Source organism: Culex pipiens, chromosome 2 (genome assembly GCF_016801865.2).
Source record: "Culex pipiens pallens isolate TS chromosome 2, TS_CPP_V2, whole genome shotgun sequence".
In the NCBI taxonomy this organism is placed as follows: domain Eukaryota; kingdom Metazoa; phylum Arthropoda; class Insecta; order Diptera; family Culicidae; genus Culex; species Culex pipiens.
In genome coordinates, this window is record NC_068938.1 from 97,949,018 (window position 1) to 97,962,242 (window position 13,225).

The 13,225-nt window shown below is 35.9% G+C and overlaps 1 long non-coding RNA gene across 2 annotated transcripts; it reads right to left on the minus strand.

Moving 5' to 3' along the window:
* Window positions 1–11,031: 11,031 nt before the first annotated feature.
* On the minus strand, window positions 11,032–12,853 carry LOC120416881 (uncharacterized). 2 transcript variants are annotated; one of them, XR_008212042.1, is made up of 5 exons: window positions 12,602–12,853; window positions 12,250–12,543; window positions 11,691–11,845; window positions 11,256–11,631; window positions 11,032–11,196 (listed from the first exon to the last, which is right to left on the minus strand). It is a non-coding gene; the product is annotated as an uncharacterized LOC120416881 (long non-coding RNA). The 2 variants fall into 2 exon arrangements; XR_008212041.1 differs by having other exon boundaries at window positions 12,250–12,848.
* Window positions 12,854–13,225: the final 372 nt, after the last annotated feature.

Below are 13,225 nucleotides of genomic sequence, written 5' to 3' on the forward strand. Positions count from 1 at the left end.
GGAGTCGATTCCTTTTAATCCTTTGGTCGCCGGAATGGGTCCCCCGGGGCCACCCTCCAGCGTGGAAGACGGGGACGACACCGTTTGTCTTACTCTGGTAACTTCCAGATCGCGTGACAGTTCACCGTCGTTAGTTATGGGAAACGCTATCAACCGAGACAGCCCCAATAAATTGTACATCTCTCAACACGGCTATTTGGGGTCGACTCTGCGCCGCAGGTCCAAAACGAAGGATATCAATAATGTCAATTTGTCTCCCCGGGAAACTCCACATTCTGTTGGTATATCTGCGGGGACCGCGAAAATGGAGAATGATTTTTATTTTTACCGTGAAAATGTCAGCCAATACCAGCCACAGGCTCAATCGAATGCGGGATTTTTGTCCTGCGGAGGGTGGTGCTTATAAACAAGTACCGAAATGAGGATAAGTGGTTTTGCTGGGAAGCTTTTTATTTCCTGTCCCTCCCAAATCGTTACAATCTTTAGCAGCAAACGGATGTGGACGAGGGAGATTCGCAAATTGTGTAGATCTTGATAAATTAATTATCAGCTCTAATATTTTAGTATTTTTTTAAAACTCTTATTTTCTCAGGTTTATTGTGAATCTTATTAGTAAAATTAAGTTTCAAGTCCTTATTGAAAACTAGTTGTTTTTTCAACATAATTTAACTTAATTTAACTTAACTGAACTAAATTATACATAACTGAACTAAATTATACTTAACTTAACTTAATAAAACTTGATTGAACTTAAATACTCTTCTTCTATATATATCCTCTATGTATATAAAAAATTTCGACGGTTTTGTTCGAACGCGAATCAATTCAATACGGAACGTCGGATCGAGGTGTTCTTTGTTGCATTGAGTTTGTATTAGCCCAAGGAAGGTTCTTACGCTCACTAATTGACAAATTGGCCACTCTGGAACCGAACAGAACGAAGTTTGTCGGGTAAGGCTTGTTCTATATATAAAACAAATTCGACGGTTTTGTTCGAACGCGAATCAATATATATAGGCATAGGTCCAAGGAAGGTTCTAACGCCAAAAAGTTACAAATTTTGCCACTCTGGAACCGATTCCGGAAAATCTGCAGATTGTACGGGAAAAGTTACGTTTCATCAAATTTTGATCACAGGAGTCTGAATAAGCAAAAGAGCTAAAAACGTAAACAAACAAAAAAAGGCAAAACGAAGTTTGTCGGGTAAGGCTTGTTTCATACATTTGAACTAAATTTAAATTAATTTCAATTGAATGTTTTTTTTTTTAAATTGAGCTTCATTCATATTAATATAACAAAATATTACATAATTAAGTAGATTTAACCAAATTAATCCAAATTCAACAGAAATAAACAAAAATGTACTAAATTTGACTTCATTAAATTAAATTTTACTAAATTTAACTGAATTTTACTAAATTTCATTAAATTTTAATAAGTTTGACTTAGTTGAGCAATTCCAGCTCAAATCAGGAATTTTGCTGATACTTTTGTACCCGACCCTCTCCGATTTCAATGAAACTTTGTAGACATGTTATCCTAGGCCTATACAAGCCATTTTTGTGCATATGGAGCAAATAGTACTCGAGAATAACATTTGAGAAGGGCGTAAGGTATTTAAATATTTTTGTATTCTGTAATTTAAAAATTACTGTATCTCGAAGCCGTTGCGTCGTATCAAAAAGTGGTCAAAAACAAACTTGTAGGAAATTGGACGGGCTTTCTGAAAAAAATACACTGAAACAAAAATACACGCCACATCTATGAGATTTTTTGATTTTTAAGTCTAAAACTTAAATTTGAAGGTTATGTCACTTTTTTTTTTTCGTTCAAAATTTTTGAGGAAATAGCCTAAAATGTTAATAAAAGACTGACGAAAAATGCAGGATGGTATGTCTCTCCTAAAAAAATACAATAATCATTTACTAAAACTATTTTTTGAAAAGTGGTCTAAACGTCAAAATTTTTAAAAACCGGTAGTGGGAATCGATTCTCCAGACAATTTTACATAAAAGTCTCCGTATTGACCATTGTCCTATGTCCAATCCTTGGGAAGATACAGCGGTTTTAAAAATAAAAATGTTGAAAAAACGGGATTTTTGGTGGTTTTTGACAATTTCTGTATGACAGACTTGGTTTTTCAGTCTCGTAAATATTTTTAACGGAAAGCTCGTCCAATTTCCCATAAGTTTGCCTTTGACAACATTTGAATTGGATGTAAGGGCTTACAGATATAAGCTCAATTACATTGCTTATAACTGAAAATATAATATTTTTTTCAGTGTGGTAGAAACCAGGATAGTAAATTTGATTACGTAAATATAAAAACGATATAAATCAAAAAGCTGTCAAAGGCAAACTTATGGGAAATTGGACGAGCTTTCCATTAAAAATATTTACGAGAATGAAAAACCAAGTTTGTCGTATAGAAAATGCCAAAAACCACCAAAAATCCCATTTTTTCAACATTTTCATTTTTAAAACCGCTGTATCTTCCCAAGGATTGGACATAGGACAATGGTCAATACGGAGACTTTTATGTAAAATTGTCTGGAGAATCGATTCCCACTACCGGTTTTAAAAAATTTTGACGTTTAGACCACTTTTCAAAAAATAGTTTTAGTAAATGATTATTGTATTTTTTTAGGAGAGACATACCATCCTGCATTTTTCGTCAGTCTTTTAGTAACATTTTAGGCTATTTCCTCAAAAATTTTGAACGAAAAAAAAAATCGTGGCATCACCTTCAAATTTAAGTTTTAGACTTAAAAATCAAAAAATCTCATAGATGTGGCGTGTATTTTTGTTTCAGTGTATTTTTTTCAGAAAGCCCGTCCAATTTCCTACAAGTTTGTTTTTGACCACTTTTTGATACGACGCAACGGCTTCGAGATACAGTAATTTTTAAATTGCAAAATACTTAAATATTTAAATACCTTACGCCCTTCTCAAATGTTATTCTCGAGTACTATTGGCTCCATATACACAAACATGACTTATATAGGCCTAGGATAACATGTCTACAAAGTTTCATTGAAATCGGAGAGGGTCGGGTACAAAAGTACCAGAAAAAATCCTGATTTGAGCTGGAATTGCTCAATTTTATTTTATTAAATTTAACTTTATTTCGATAAATTTCATTGAATTTTACTAAATTTCATTGAATTTAATAAAATTTCAATAAATTTAGACTGAATATAACCAATTTTAATGAAAATAACCGAATTTAACTAAAGTTGACCGTTTTTTCTTAACTGAACCAAATTAAATTTGAATCACTTATTAAATTTTAATTTTACTTAAGGCCGAGGCAATTTTTTTTTCAAAGTTTTTGTCTCTCGGTTCTGGCCGTGGTCGAGGTTCGGAGCAGGAGGCCGAAAAATATAAAAATTGATAAAACAAGCCATAGTCTCAACATTTGAATACAAAAAAGTGTTTCAAAATGCACTCTACACAAGTTCAGTTGTTTTGCAGTCATTAGTTTTCAAGAAATATAAGATTTGAAGAAAACAAAAAAAATATTGAAAAAAACTTGTGCGATCATAAACATCGAAAAAAAAATTAAGATTTCAAAAGATTTTTTTAAGAGCGAGTCCACGAGCAAAGCATACCCATCTCGCATCGACCTCACCAATCTGCCTGAAATTTTCCGGGGTTGTTTGTAAATATAAAACTAGCATCTGGCCAAAATATGAGCACTCTAGGTCAACGAGAAGTGGGGCAAATCGGGACACAAAGTTTAAAGGTTCAAAAACGTCAAAAATCTCAAAAAGGCTATAACTTAGGCCAAAATCAATTTAATTTCAAAATTCAAAATGCATCTGAAAGGGCTTGAAAAATGCAACAAAATGCAGGGAGAAGCATCCCAATTGGTTAAATCTAAAGGGAGTTAGTGGCATTTTAGTGAAAAAATAGCAGAATTTACAAACTCAAATAAAAAAGTGTTCCATCCAGATATCAACTCGGTTCGACATGCAGATTGTAAGAGACATCTGAGACTACCATCTGAGACTAAGAACGCTTTTGGTAAGGCAGTTTAACATGTTAAATAGACACTTTTACTTTTAGTGATTTTTTTGGTTGTAAATTTTTTGTTGGAGGACCCCTTAGATCCCATTTTATGAAGATAATTTTATTTTCATGACAAGATTTTTGACGTCTTTGAACTTTCAAACTTTGTGTCCCGATTTGCCCCACTTTCCGTTGACCTAAAGTGCTCATATTTTGGACAGATGCTAGTTTTATACCTGGAAATTTTAGGCAAATTGGTGAGGTCCAAACGACGTCCCATACTATCCTGGACTCGCTATTAAATCAACCTAAACATGCTAAAAAAATATTTCATTTGCAATTGAGGCAATTGATTAAATTTCACTTAAAATTCCATTGAATTTTTAAAGTTTTTCGAAAAAAAATTTTTTTTGCCTCCCCTGATTTGTCGGGTCAACATTGATGGGGGAGGGGGGGAGGTGTACTGACAAGCCTAGTTATACAAGCAAACCGCTTATGTTGATGTATCGAATTTTTTGTAATTATCTGCTCTACAACTTTGTACGACATTGTTACATTCTAGAAAATTATCTTGCAGACTGAGAAAAAAAACAAAACGAAATTTTAAAATACAAATTTTGTTCTAAATGAATAAACTGACCCTTCTGAGTTAATGAAGATTTGAAAATATCGATAAATTTCCCTTGGAAAAAAAATGTTAAAATTTTTTGTACAGTTAAGTAACGGAAAATGGCAGAGCTTTTAATTTTTTGTGTTTTTTCGAAAAAAACACGTTTCGTGTGAGTTGGTAGATAATTATTCACATTTAAGATAGAACTTCTTCCCGTGTAATATAAACTGTTATATTTTTTTAATGTTCGCTCATTTTTATTTTTTTGCTCCATACAATTTCTGCTTGTGCGTCATCCATGGCCCACCCACGCCCCTATGCTGTACTCCGAGTGAAACCACACTAAAAGATGCTCGCTCAACTCTCGATTTACCACAAACAGGTAAGAAACCCATTTCCCACACAGCCAACAGCACATATTGATATTAGATGCAATTCCCTGCGGCACCATTTGTATTCCAAGTCAGTCAGTACCGGTTCGGACGGGCAGGAAAAGAACGGAAAAGGACAAGTCACCAGCGTCCAACTCTGTTAAACCGTTTGCCGTTAAATATTATTTTATTGAAAGTGTCGTTCGGAAGACGTCGTCCGCAAACCGTTTTTTTGGGGGGCGAGGATTGTAACCATTAACAATTTGGCCTGAATGGTAAATAAGGCACTGACGGTGTAGTTGCAACCTTCCGGAATGATTTCGAAAACGGTTTTATCTGCTTGTTTGGAGGGCGAGGATATGTTTATGTTTGATTTGGGGATATCGAAGTGAATGGCCTGTCGGCACAGAGGATTTAATTTTGTGTGTCATTTGGTCGCAAACTTGATGATCGGTTTTGCGATTGGACCTGATAATTTTGGAGTAATTTGAAGATACAAATGGAGTCCATTAAATTTTATGGACCTGAATGGAACTGATCACAAGAAAAAGTATGCGGCTATTTGGTTGATTTCTTTTTAAAATTTAAGCCTAAATCCGTGAAATGTGAACATTTGAAGCGGAATATTTTCTTGCCGATTGAAATAATGTATTGAATTTCAATCAATTCAATATTTAGTTTCGTTACAAATTTCGTAGCCTTAATTACAAATAAACGAAATGAATGTAGATCAATCAAATTGATCACTATGCTTACCAATTTCATCAAAGTTTCTCTCAAATCGAATGTGCCAACTTATTCTTATTTTGTGTGATTTGACTGACTTGTTATAATAATTTGGTTGGTCAAATTTCATCATTCTCGACTATTCTGTGTCCTTACAGATACATCACACTTTTTCACAAATCACCTCTCCTCACAATCGGCCTTTATCATGGCATTTTATTTATTTTTCGTTTTGGCTAAGACTTTATAGCCAAAGAAGACCTTTTGAATCATTGCAATGTTTGGTTCATCCATAAAAGTGTCATACAATGCACAATGGTCTAGATAGCAAAATTAAGTGGAAAATGGATTTTCCGAATAAATTTTAAGTTTTGGAGCTTTGGAAGAGTTGTTGCAAATGGAAAGGGGCAACTTTTGGTTTGGTTGAAAAATAGGGTGGTTCACGATTAGTTTAATTTTGAAAATGTTACTTTTGAGGAATAATTTTGGGATTTTTTTTGTCTTCTAGAAAATTGTTGGGCTTGCCAATCCAAGCAACTTTGTCGAAAACAACTCGTCATCTTCAACGACCAAATTTATAGAAAGCATCTGAGCAAACCATTAAAAATCAGTTTTTGAACGGGCGATTTAGGGTTAAGCTTTTGAGAAAAGTGATATTTGAAGCACTTTTAAGGGCTTTAAAGAACAAACATTTTTATTTTTTGACAAGTCAATTTGAGCTTAAGGTTCAAAACTTACAGACATTTAAGGTGAAAAGGAAGCAAATTCCAATCTCAAATATCTCGGCATATTTTTGGTTTCTATGTAAAATTATCATTTGAACTCTGAATATGACCAAAAATCGTTTTTTTATTGGATCAATTTTGAGAACAGATTCAGATTCAGCGGCCAAAATAACATGTAAAAATATATCTGAGCAATTCCATGTCAAATAGGGAATCGGTTGTACCCGACCCTCTCCGATTTCAATGAAACTTTGCAGACATGATATCCTAGGCATATATAAGCCATTTTTGTGTATATGGTGCCAGTAACACTCGATAATGACATTTTAGAAGGGCGTAAGTGCTTTCAATATTTTTGTATTTCGTAATTTAAATATTGCTGTATCTCGAAGCCGTTGCATCGTATCAAAAAGTGGTCAAAGACAAACTTGTAGGAAATTTGACGGGCTCTCCGAAAAAAATATACACTGAAAGAGAAAAACACTCCACTTTTATGAGATTTTTTGATTTTTAAGTTTAAAAGTCAAAGGTGAGCCCACGATTTTTTTCGTTCAATTTTTTTGTGAAAATAGCCTAAGATGTTACAAAAAGACTCACGAAAAATGCAAGATGGAGCAACTCACCTAAAAAAATACAAAAATCATTTACTGAAACTGTTTTTTTTTTTGAAAATTGCTCTAAACGTCAAAATTTTGAAAAACCGATCTCGAGAGTCGATTTTCCAGACAATTTTACATAAAAGTCTCCATATTGACCATTGTCCTTAGTCAAATCCTTGTGAAGTTACAGCGGTTTTAAAAATAAAAATGTTGAAAAAATAGGTTTTTTGATGGTTTTTGGCAATTTCTATATGACGGACTTGATTTTTCAGTTTCGAAAATATTTTTACCGAAAAGCTCGTCCAATTTTCCATAAGTTTGTCTTTGACCACATTTCAATTGGATGTGTGGGCTTACAGATATAAGCTAATTACATTGCTCATAATTCAAACATAACATTTTTTCAGTGTAGTAAAGTAACCTGGATAATAAATTAGCTTTTATTCAAATAGACGTAAGAGCCAATGGTAAACAAAGCCTTTTTTGCATCGGTTTTCGACCTACTTACGAAAAACTATTTTCAAAAATGCTTAAGATTGTTCATCTACACGTCTTTCAAGTGCCCCAAATTAAAAATAAATGAAATTTTGCTACAATTTGGAGAAAAACGAATATTAGTGTCGGAGGTCACGGTGGCTCTTACGGCGTCTTGAAAACTCATCTGAAATTTGGACAATTTTTGAATTCCGTTAGGGTGGTCCCATATAATTTTCTCCGATCGGGCTCAAAATTTTTCTGGGAGTTCCTTGGCCGAAATAATTAGACCCGCATTTTTTTCGTTTGGCCATTAAAGTGACCTACGCCGTGTTAGGGTGGTCCGAAAAATGGCAATTTTCGTCGATTTTCTCAAAAACCTCTTTTTTTCAAAAAATCGTATCTCCGCGCCATTTCATCCGATTTTAGCTGTAATAGACGCAAAAGAAAGGTGATTGGTTTGGCTATTTAAGAAAAATAGTTAGAAGTTTCAAAAATCTAGCTTAACATATGAAAAGGTAGTATGAAAACATAAAATGCTGTTTTGAAGGTCTCGGGACCAAAAAGCCTATGTCTGAAAATATTTTTATCGGATTCCTCGAAAAATTTCACATAAAATATCAAAGAATGGTGAAGTTATGTTTTCGATACTCTGAGATACGATTTTTTGAAAATAAAAACTGAGTTTTATGATAAGTCAATTTGGACTTAAGGATCAACAGTTACAGCCATTTGAAGGTGAAAAAGCTGCAAATTCAGAACATTAAATTCTCGAAAAGGTGCTAGTCAAATTTTAAGTTCCTGTTAGGTTCAATCAAGTAGTAAACCAACCGTGACAAGCCCATGAATGCCCACCAAACAGTAATTTTTGGTACATCTTAATAACCATTTCAAACAAAGCCAAACTACATTAAACAGCCAATACGTAACATAAACTCAACCACCAACTCTCCCATGCTTCCAAAACGATCAGCGATCACTCTGAACTGTCTCGACGAATGCTGGTCTTCCCCGCAGGATTGATGACCCTGCGCGTGGGTAAAGACAAATTAACAAGAAGGATCACCATTAGTTACGTGCGTTGAAGTGCGTAAAGACCTTCAATTTGTTGCCACAAATAATCCCACCATATTAGCCTGTTAGAATGTCCTTGGTGGTCGACTTTTACCAGGGGTTTCTTTTCACTCTCCTCCATGCTGGGGGCTTTCCAAGTGATAAGTGACGCGATGATGGTAAGTCATGTTTTTTTTCTGACTCGATGGGATTGTGGCACGCGATTTGGTGCTTTGTGCGTCAACCAAAATTTTCCATCTCGGATGCGGGTTCTTTCTGGGAAGTGATCTGTTTGCGTTGGAATTGGTGCTGGGGATGAGGGAAGAAAATTGATTTAGTATTATGCAAAGTGACGGAAGACGATAAACCAATTTCGCAGCTTTTTTACACTGCGAAAAAAGAGTAAGCATCGTTTTCCATAATCGATTTATATTTCTTTTTCCAATAAGGGCATTCCTTTTTCGCACACGTGATTTGAATAGCATGATTTTTTTTGTTCTTGTCTGAGGCAGCCTTCCAGATGTCCAACCGATCCAGCGATCCTTTCCAGCATTGGTAAACAGCTTTGTGTCACAAGTTAACCCTCTACAAGTCAGCCCAGCCTGTATTGGCCATATCTGAAAAATAATTGAAAATCAAAAATCTTACCAGGCAGCATTTCTTAAACTTCAAAAACTTAAGCTTTTGACCGCAGAATAACTGAAAAACGAATTGAAAATATACATTATTGAAATATTAAGAAATTGAGGGTTAACCAATGCCTTGTTAAGGGAGCTGAGGGTGGAGGTGGGCGTTCTTCCTACATAGCGCACAGTCACTGCTCAATGATTTACAACCCTCTAGCCGGTTTCGAAACCCCCGAAAAAAAATCGTCACCACAGCGATTACTGCCAGCCAGGAGACAGCCAGCAAAACAAAACATTTTTCAAATATCTGAAACATGTCAATTGCGTCTATTTATTGCCGAAAAATCTTTGATTTATGACCGGCGCGTCCCGCGAACGAGTTTGTTCCGCTTTTTTTTTTGCTTTTACACCAAGAACACGAAAGGATGCTGGATGTGATGTAATAAATGATTGTCCCGAAGTGAAGTTTTATTAAATTTTTCGAATTGTGGGAGTGACTTTGGGATGCTTGTCTCTTGCTATGGTGCGATGGTGGAACAATACTCGGATATAGCTAATGGTCAGCGGCGGAAGAAATGTCACGATGCGTTAGCTGGCGGGGAAAATAATTATGCCCCGTTTAGTATTGCTATTTATTTCCTTAATAGGGTGACGTCCATAAGATAAGCAAAAAAAACTTCTCGATTTTTTTTCTCAAACAGGGTGAGAAGTGATTAGAATAATAAATAGAGGGAGGACCATTTGCATGATTTGTTGGAGTTTAGAGCGCAGCTCAAAAAGGGTTCACTTTTTTTTTTTTATGAAGACTATAAATCTTGGCAGTTTGACTGGTTGACAGATTGGTTCAAATTAGAACTAAACATGCCTTTTTTTGTTTTCATTCATTGTATAATTTCAGGGGAGTTGACAATTTCTATTTTTTTTAAGAGAGTCCAAACATTAAGAAAAATATCAATTTAAATTTGTGTAGAAAAATGAGGATGCATTTCTCTCTGCAATTCTCGTTACTAGCTACAACTTTTCAGGATAATAAGCTTAAAATTGAACAATAATACTGCCAAACTATAAAAATTATTAGAATTGTACAAAACTGTTTTGATTTAATATTGGTTTCACCTTCCTTAGCTTTTTAAGGGAAAGGAAAAAAGCAGTTATTATTAAATAATAACATTGTCAGTGTTGATTTGTTAAGTTTTAGCCGTAATCTTCTGGGTATGGAATAGAAGAGCAATGCTCTTAGAAATCATCCAATTTCGACCATTTCATTTTTATTTTTTATTTGACTCAAACTTTGTGGGGGCACCCTATCACCAAAGAAGCTATTTTGTGTCATTGGTTAACCCATACAAATCTCCATACAATGGTAGCTGTTCATACAAAAATGGTACGTAAATATTTGAAACTGTAACTTTTCGGGGACCTTTTTAATTAATTTGGTGCCTTCGGCCAAGTTGAATGAAACAATAATTGAGTGATTTTTTAACATTCCAACGCCTAAGGCTCCAAAAAAGTTGGAAAGGTAAATTCAATTCGCTGGTTCTCGGGCATTACACACAGAAAAAAAAATCGTGGTAATATTACATCTGGGAAGGGGTACATCTTTTATGTCAGAAAAAATGATTAATTTTACCTCTAAAAATGTTTAAATTTACTTCATATCTGTGGTAAAATTACTGCATATAATGAGTAAAATCGCAACAGAAAATGCTTGAATTTACCTACGAATGTCGAAAATTATCTCTATAAATGTTTAATATTACTCATTTTCGGTGGAGTTGAGTTGACATAAGTATAGCTGTCATCAATTATAAGGAACATAAACAAATCTATGCTCAGTAACATATTTTTTATTAATTTCGTCAAAACCTATGCTTTTAGGACTACCAACTTTCACCGAGATTCTGGCCACAGTAGGAGCAATTGTACGGAGTTACTCTGACACAATTGGTCCAGTACCAGCTCGTTGAGTATTTCCTCCATGGCCGTCTCACCGTCGGAAATCTATTAAAAAAGGAATATTGTTAAATTATGATTGAATGATCGTCCTAAAGCTTACTTACGTCAATTATCTGGTTCCTCTGGGGATTGTTTGAGGGTAACATGTTGGTCTAGTAAGCTGGTACAAATTTTACCGTCTGCAAGCCCAGCTGCAGCTGCCCGTCCAACTCGCGTGTAGTACCGGTTGAGCTGGAGATTTCAGACATTTTTTTCTGACGGTAGCAGCGGTCGGGGCAGAAGCCGCGAGGAACTTGCATGGGATGAACTCCTTGACCGTTTCGGCTGCCTAGACCTCTACATCGGTGTTGACGAATTCAACGCTGCCGCGGAAGTGCGGCGGCAGTTTCGATGGCTGCCTCACGGATGGTTCGTCTCTACCGGAAACTAAACACCCTCTAATCGAAACTGGTTGTCGACAAGCTTGGTCAGTTTTTAGGCCTAGAAATATTAATAAGAATGAGTCTTATTTAGTGTTTCTACAGTTTTTTTTATCTTACCAAAAATCGCAATCGTCATCGGCCGACCAAATATTCCGGCTTCAGTTTAAAGTAGTGTTTGGCCAACAGGATCATGGACCGGCACTTGAACCTTCCCCTGGAGTTTGTCTTTATCGGTATCCGGCACTCAAAAACCTCCCGAATACTTCGACGACCTGAAAATAGTTAGAAGATTAGTAACTGAGAAGATAGTCAATCACTGATTGTCGCACTTCCGGCGTCTGGACGTGCTGGCCATCTCGCTGTCATTGCTTCTTAAAATGCTATGCAGTTCCGGAGGAACGTTTGACCGGATCAAAGACGGCAGGAAGTTGGTGGTGCCCATTACCCACCTAGCTCTCCGTCAGCTACCAAAAGAGCGGATCCAGTTTGTCTTTGATTATACGGCAGGCCAGATGATGGTGACGGACGTGACAGACGCACTGGGTCCGCGTTTGGAATCTGAGTTTATCAAACGGGGTGTTCGCCCCGACCAGCTAGATCCCTACGTTGGGTCAGAGACCCACCACGGGAGTGATTTAGTGAGAAAGATGTCAATGTATGTTTTGATTAAAATTACCTGAACTTACGGCATCTTCCGCATCGGAACAATCTTCTACACATTATCCAGCAGCTCAAAAAACTTGCCCATCCCGCGGAGCTTGGCCAGCAGAACCCGCTACGCATCCGGAGATAGTGCTGGCGGAGGCTGCGGAACCATAACGCCCAGACTTCCTGACGGTGCCGAAAAGAGACCGGAAGCGTCCGTCACTCTGTGTGTGTGTTTTCCACAACATAATCACTGTGAACCTCTCCCGGCGCCCTGACCGTGATATTTTATGCTCCCGGACAGTTTTGTGGTCGATTGACCGTTCTGGAAGCGGAAAATTCCTCTTTAGGCCGCAACCAACTTCAGGACCACACAAAACAACATTCAAAACCAACAGCTGAATATTTTTCCAAAAATCAAAACAAAAACATTTGACAGTTGTCTCTCGCAATCTTTCGAAGTTGGTGTTCGAAATCTGTTGTGTTGAATATTGCATCAAAGTCGAATAAAAATTAGTCATTCCATAGCAAATTTACACCTTTTTTAGAGCAAAATGTGTTTGAATTATTTTTGGGATGAAATTCAACAAAAATAGAGGTAATATTAAACATTCTTTTTTTACACATTCCATTTTAAACCTTCCATTTTTACATTATTTTTTTCTGTGCACAACCAATCAATATAATTCTTTTTTCCAGTGATTTGTTAGGATGTCTAGATGATCCTTGAACTTTAAAGAACTCAATTTGATCAAATTTGTAATTTTTGCGATCAAAAACATCGATCCAACTTTTTTTTTCACGTGTAAAAAAAAATCTCCAAAAATTCTGCGGAGGCGATTATTTTAAAAAAGTTGGGACAATGTTTTCGGTCGCAGAAATTACAAATTTGTTCAAATCAAGTTCTGCAAAATTTTAGCATCATCAAATCATTCTTAAAAATCTCTGGAAACAAGAATCGGCCCGATTGGTTGAGTTATGCCCGAAAACCAGCGAGTTGAAGTTAC